At 45.0% G+C, this 7,446-nt stretch overlaps 1 non-coding gene across 1 annotated transcript; it reads right to left on the reverse strand.

The window, feature by feature from the left end:
- Nucleotides 1-4,279: 4,279 nt before the first annotated feature.
- Nucleotides 4,280-4,354, reverse strand: Trnat-ugu (transfer RNA threonine (anticodon UGU)). The gene has a single exon. It is a non-coding gene; the product is annotated as a tRNA-Thr (tRNA).
- Nucleotides 4,355-7,446: the final 3,092 nt, after the last annotated feature.

The following is a 7,446-nucleotide window of genomic DNA, read 5'->3' on the forward strand; positions in this document are numbered from 1 at the left end:
ATGAGAAAAATAGTGCAGTAGTGATCGTAACGCAGAAATGTAACGATCTATCTGATGTCCCAGGCTTTCGGGTCAGTTTGTAGACTGTTCGCATGCAGCCGTGGTTAAAGAATACCATAAATGGCGTCATTCAAAATGGCGCCGAGGCAAGTGTGGTTCAACACGGGCCACAAATTACAGGGGTGTACATCAGCTGTGGAGATGTTTGCATGCGAATAGTCAAGCACTTGATGGACAACTAAACTGCCAAATGAACAAAGAGGTTTCTTGTTGTAGTTTTCAGTCCAGAGACTGGTTTGATGCAGCTCTGGATGCTACTCTATCCTGTGTGCAAGCTTCTTCATCTGCGAGAACCTACTGAAACCTACATCCTTCTGAATCTGCTTAGTGTATTCATCTCTTGGTCTCCCTCTATGATTTTTACCCTCCACACTGCCCTCCAATACTAAATTGGTGATCCCTTGATGCCTCAGAACATGTCCTACCAACGGGTCCCTTTCTCTAGTCAAGGTGTGTCACAACTTTTTCTTGTCCCTACTTCTATTCAATACGTCCTCATTAGTTATGGGATCCACCCACGTAATCTTCAGCATACTTCTGTAGCACCACACTTCGAAAGCTTCTATTCTCTTCTTGTCTAAAATATTTATCATTCATGTTTCACTTCCACACAAATACTTTCAGAAACGACTTCCTGACACTTACATCTATACTCGATGTTAACAAATTTCTCTTCTTCAGAAAAGCTTTCCTTCCCATTGCCAGTTTACATTTTATATCCTCTCTACTTCGACCATCATCAGTTATTTTGCTCCCCAAATAGCAAAACCCATTTACTACTTTAAGCGTCTCATTTCCTAATCTAATACCCTCAGCATCACCCGATTTAATTCGACTACATTCCATTATCCTCGTTTTGCTTTTGTTGATTTCCATGTTATATCTTCCTTTGAAGACACTGTCCATTCCGTGTAACTGCTCTTCGAGGTCCTTTGCTGTATCTGACAGAATTACAATGTCATCGGCGAACCTCAAAGTTTTGTTTCCTTTACTGCTTGCTCAATATACAGATTGAATGACATCGGGGATAGGCTACAACCCTGTCTCACTCCCTTCCCAGCCACTGCTTCTCTTTCATGTTCCTCAACTGCCATCTGGTTTCTGTACAAATTGTAAATAGCGTTTCGCTCCCTGTATTTTACCCCTGCCACTTTCAGAATTTGAAACAGAGTATTACCAGTCAACATTGTCAAAAGCTTTCTCCAAGTCTACAAATGCTAGAAACGTAGGTTTGCCTTTCCTTAATCTTTCTTTTAAGATAAGTCGTAGAATCAGTATTACCTCACGTGTTCCAACATTTCTACGGAATCCAAACTTATCTTCCCCGAGGTCGGATTCTACCAATTTTTCCATTTGTCTGTAAAGAATTCGTGTTAGTATTTTGGAGCCATGGCTTACTAAACTGATAGTTCGGTAATTTTCACATCTGTCAACACTTGCTTCCCCATTTCATTATCATCTACATCCTCTTCCATTTCCAAAATACTGTAATGTACTCAAGTACATCACCCTTGTATAGACCCTCTATATACTCCTTAGCCAATAGTATCTCCTGGACTACGTTTAGTGCACGATGCCGTGTACGGGCCTCCGCAGCAGGCGCCTTGTTCATGCGCTCATGCTAACTGCTCTGCATCCCCGACGAAGGCTGATGGCGACGTGTAATCTTTTCAGATGAATCAAGTTTTATGTTCCATCAGACGCGTGGGTGTTGGTGTTTATGGCGTGAAATGGCTGAAACCAAATAGTGTGCAACGATCTTCTGGAGGGTCCAGATCAGAGGAGGGAGTGTTGTGATCTGAGTAGGAATTTCGTAGCATTCCTTGGGTGTTCTCGTCATTCTGGAAATGCATACTGGATCATCACAATTTGGGGATCACATCCGCACCTTTAAACAGTTTGTTATTTCTCGGTATAATGGCATCTACTAGCAGAAGAGTGCAACGTGCCGCACAGATGACAGTGTTCATGCGCGGTTCGAAGAGCACCAGGATGAGTTTACCGTACTCCCCTGGTCTCCAAACAGCCGACGTTTAAATTTAATCGAGAATCTGTGCATGCCTCCAAATCCCTGTCGGTACCTTCCAGAACATCGCTGATTCTCTTCCTGCACGTCTCGCTACAGCGTGCCTTGCAAAAGGTGGTTATTCAAGCTTTTGACAGGTGGTCACGTTAAAGTGACTGCACAGTGTATAGTGTTAGGTGAATAGGTACACTTCACGTGTCGAGCAAGTCATCGACTTAATCTGTCACACGTAAACAATTTCTCAAACACAATGAGCCAGAAAAAAATTGAAGGCTACGCTAGTTCCCTGGTTCCGTCGTTAGTTTTCGGCAGATTACCCTCAACTGTAAGCCACATTTCGTAACTGAAAATTCCTTCCCATGTACTCCCAAGATCTCAAACAACTGGCTCTGCTATTTGGAACAGAGAATGACATTTAAAACATGCAACAAAAATGAATACATCTAAAGTGTAGAATTAGATAGGTAATCTGGAATGACGGCCAGGCAGCATGTTTTGGAGGAAGTTGACACAGAGAATTTCCATACACACAGACGGAAAAAAAATCACCACACCAGAAAATTATTAGTGCAGAATAATGAAATTTCGGAATACATTTATTTAGGTAGCATGTTTAAGAGATTAAAATTGCAAGAGAACAGGTAGATGTAAGCGGGAGATAAGCCATTGCAAGTGTGAAATGCAGGTACGTTAATATCCAGTGTAACCGCCAGACCGTTGAATGCAAACATAAAAATGTGCTTTCATCGTGTTTTACAGGCGCTGAATGTCAGTTTGTGGGATGGAATTTCAAGTCTCTTGCACTTGGTCCATTTATACAGAGACAGTTAATGCTGTTTGTGGATGATCCTGGAGTTGTCGGTAAATGATATCCAATATGTGCTCGACTGGAGACAGAACTAATGAAAGAACAGTCCAAGGTAACATGAAGACACTCTGTAGAGCATGTTCGATTACAACAGTGGTATGTGGAAATCGTCATCCTGCTGAAAAAAAAACCCTGAAATACTGTTCTTGAATGGCAACACAACAGGTCGAATAACCGCACTGAGTTTTAGATTTGCAGTCAGGATGCGTGGGATAACCGCGACAGTGCTCCTGCCGCCATACGAAATCGCACCCCAGACCATAACTCCAGGTGTAGGTGCAGTGTGTCTAACATGCTGATTTATTGGTTGCAGGCTCTCAGCTGTCCTCCTTCTGACTAAAACACGGCCATCACTGGCACTCAGGCAGAACCAGCTTTCATCTGAAAACAACAGATATCCACCTTGCACGTACCACCCCCTCCCCCCACCCCGCCCACTCCTAATGAGGTCACGGTTGACATAAGTGAAGTCGTATAAGATAGCGGGTCATACGGAGTCCGGTCTTCTCGCGACCATACATTCTCGTGACCACTGCTGCCAGCAACCATGTACAGTGACTGCACTCATGCCAAGTCTTTCTTCAAATCGCAGAAGGAACATCCAGCTTCTAGTCACCCTATTACACGAGTCAGTCAGGTGTTGATAATGGCTTTCTTTGTCGCCTGAAAGGCATTGTATTTTATTGTATTGAACTGGAGACCTAGAAACGATAGAGAGGCTTCGTCCAACCTGTAGCCGCAGTGGTCCACAGCCCCACAACCCCACAACAGGCTACAGCAGTCCATTCACCCCTCCGCCGCCCCATACCGAACTCAGGGTTATTGTCCGGTTCGGCCCCCCAGTGGAAACCCTCCCCGCGGTAGAGTAATTATGGTGTACGCGTACGTGGAGGAAGTGTTTGCGCAGCAATCGCCTGGGCGGAATAAGGGGAACCAGCCCGCATTCGCCGAGGCAGGTGGAAAACCGCCTTGAAAACCATCAACAGACTGGCCGGTTCACCGGACCCCGACAGTATTCCGCCGGGCGGATTCGTGCAGGGGACACGTGTTCCCGCCCGGAAAACAGTGCGTTAGACTTCACGGCTAACCGGGCGGGCTGTCTTAAAGGCATCTTGACTAATATCAGCTCTCCACGTCCAGTCTCAAAGATAACTAACGCTCACGACCGTTACAGAGTGTATTTGAAGCTAACATCATAGTAGAGCTACTAGCGTCACTTTTATGCTACTGCCGTACAACTTCAATAGAGCGAAATTAGAATTATATTAATACCGTCAGCTGCTCACGGGCGTTGATGCAAATCACCGGGGACAGGTGAAAATGTGTGCCCCGACTGGGACTCGAACCCGGGGTCTCCTGCTTACATGGCAGACGCTCTCTCCATCTGAGCCACCGACGGCACAGATGTTAGTGCGACTGCAGGGACTATCTCGCGCACGCCTCCCACGAGACTCACATTCTCACCTTGTATGTCCACACACTACATTCGTAGTGCCCCACCCGAACACGCTCTTTACTCGTGGAAGACATTCTTACCAAGTCCTGTAAGAGTTCAGGGAATATGTGTGCATCCGCACAGAACAAGAAGGTTGTGGCCGGTATTGCCAGAACTATATATTTATATGGATATGGTGTCTGTTCTTTCCGGGGCCCACTGGCGGTCTCTATGTAGTGTCGGAGAGTGTGGCGCTGTTCCCATTGCTACGAGGTCCGTGGCTCCACGACGATGGCCACGAAAGCTGAGTTTTGATTTAACCTACCAGCAAGGTAGTTTTGACATTCATAATGAGATTTTTCGCTTTTTTCAGGTAATCAGGAACGAATGCAAACGGTATAGATTATACGACGATATGATACGTGTTGTGAGACCTGGTATTTAAGGTAAATAATGATAGTGTCAAGTGCGGAGCGGATTCCAAAACAAGTGGTTCAAATGGCTCTAAGCACTATGGGACTTAACATCTGAGGGCATCAGTCCCCTAGACTTAGAACTACTTAAACCTAACTAATCTAAGGACATCACACACATCCGTGCCCGAGGCAGGATTCGAACCTGCAACCGTAGCAGCAGCGCGGTTCCGGACTGAAGCTCCTAGAACCGCTCGGCCACAGCGACCGGCTGCGGATCTCAAATTCTGAAATGTGGCGCGTTTAAGTTAGTATTTCGTAGCTTATTACAAAACCATCAATCAAGTGATAGGGCTGAATCACAAAGAGAATAGTTGCTCATATGCACTACCCATTCCACTACTGGGCCCACTTCCTGTTTGTCTGAAAATTTATCTCGTCTTCTACATTTAAAGTACATGATGACAATTATTGAAGTATATGAAATACAACACAAATTAGTTACAAACTATGGCGTGGACACATTTTATTCAACACGTAAAAGTCACTGCAGATATTCAGATTTAGGTTATGACATGTTCGATATGCCTGCGATCAATGGCGATGATGTGGCACAGAGGAATAGCGAAATTCTGCACGACCCGCTGAAATGTCGGAACATCGATACCGTCGATGAGCTCCTGAATGGTTGTTTTCAGCTCAACAATGGTTTTGGGGTCATTGCTGTACACAATGTCTTTAAAATAGCCCCACAAAAAGCAGTCGCATGTGTTCAGATCCGGAGAATATGGCGGCCCATCGAGATCTACTCCAGTGGCCTCTGGGTACCCCAGAGCCAGAATGCGGTCCCCAAAGTGCTTCTCCAGGACATCAAACACTCTCCTGCTTCGACGGGGTCGAGTTCCTTCTTGAATGAACCGCATCTTGTCGAAATCAGGGTTACTTTGTATAATGGGGATGAAATCATCTTTCAAAACCTTCACGTACCGTTCGGTAGTCACCGTGCCGTCAAGGAATAAAGCACCGATTGTTCCGTGACTGGACATTGCACAGCACACAGCCACCCGTTGAGGGTGAAATGACTTCTAGATCGTGAAATACGGATTCTCAGTCCCCCAAATGCACCAATTTTGTTATTGACGACCCATCCAAATGAAAGTGGGCTTCGTCGCTAAACCAAACCATGCGTACGCATACTAATTCCCATGAAGCCCCGCGACCAACCGTGCAGTTTGAACGTCCTAACGCAATTAGTTCAAATGTTATGACTCTTTTATTTCATATAGTTCAGTAATTGTCGCCCTGTACGACAGCAGTGAATCGTAGAGGCGTCCCTCAACCTCATGTGTTACTTCCTTTGTTGTTGGTTCACTCATTCACTGCCACCAATGCTATAAAATGAAGTTCAAACTAGTAACAAAAAATCCAGTCCATCATTTCTCCTCCATCTCTTTGCATTTACGCCGTTCCGAGACGTCCATGCTCGGTAGATCGGTTGTCGTTTTTTTGGCATCAATTAACTATTCACTTTTCTAGTCTATCATTTAATGCACCACTCTTCTCTGTCTTGCACGTTCTGCATCATTATATAACATGTTTAAAAAAATAAAATTCTAATCTCAATTAGTAGCCATGGATGAACATTTGCCAATTAAAAAGTGAGTCAGTTTCGAATAGTGCGTCTCTAAACACTCATTTTGCGCCCTCAAACAACAAATAAAGTGGTGTGCAGTCGAAATTCCATTTTACGTTACTCTTCACGCTTAATTAACGGAACGCAGCAGTCTTTGAAGTTGGTCACAAGCCGTCATTTGAGAGTCTGCTAGCGAGCGAGCACGGAGTAAGCGCGTGACATCGGAATGAAAGCAAAGCGGAGCCATTTCCTTTGAGCGCTGTGCGACTCGAACTTCAGTTGTAATTATCGAGCAAATGGCTAGAGCAGCGCGGGGCTAGCTTCCGTCACGAAAATAAAATACTGCCGACGGGAACAGAGGACATCGTTCCTGTGGACGTGTTCTCTTCGACGGAAATCAAGGTGAGTTTTCGTAGTGTCCTCGTGTTCAGGAGTTAGTTAAACCTTTTCAGCACGTACGTAGTGTCAGATAGAACACTGTCACATTGTTTTAGCTACACCTTGTCGTAGAAAATTATGTTTATAAAGTTATTTTACCACCTCCGTAGCGTAGCGGTAGCGTTACCGTCTACCACGTAGAGGGTACGGGTTCGATTCCCGGTGATGGACTGGGTGTTCTGTGTCCTTCAACATCATTGACTCGTAAGTCGCCGATGTGGCGTCACCTAAAAAGGACTTGCAATACGGTGGCCGAACTCCCCCGAATGGGGCCTCCCGGCCAGCAATGCCATATGATCATTTCACTTCATTTATTTTACAAAGAGTAAAGTGTCACACTTACTTGTCTGCGAAGAATTCTATTATTCTATCGTATGAAATATGTTTTTAAACACGAGATATCTGGCAGTTGAGATGTCGTGATATGGCTGCTGGCTACAGAGTGGAGGTTTTCCAGCAAGTAGCATATCCAGACCGTCGTTTCAGAGCGTTTCCACCGAAAAAGAGCTGCTTTACTTAGAAACAATACGAACCTATACATAACTTTATCGTTTCCTTCCATGAATGCATGAC

The sequence above is a fragment of the Schistocerca gregaria genome, chromosome 1 (assembly GCF_023897955.1).
Source record: "Schistocerca gregaria isolate iqSchGreg1 chromosome 1, iqSchGreg1.2, whole genome shotgun sequence".
Classification (NCBI taxonomy): domain Eukaryota; kingdom Metazoa; phylum Arthropoda; class Insecta; order Orthoptera; family Acrididae; genus Schistocerca; species Schistocerca gregaria.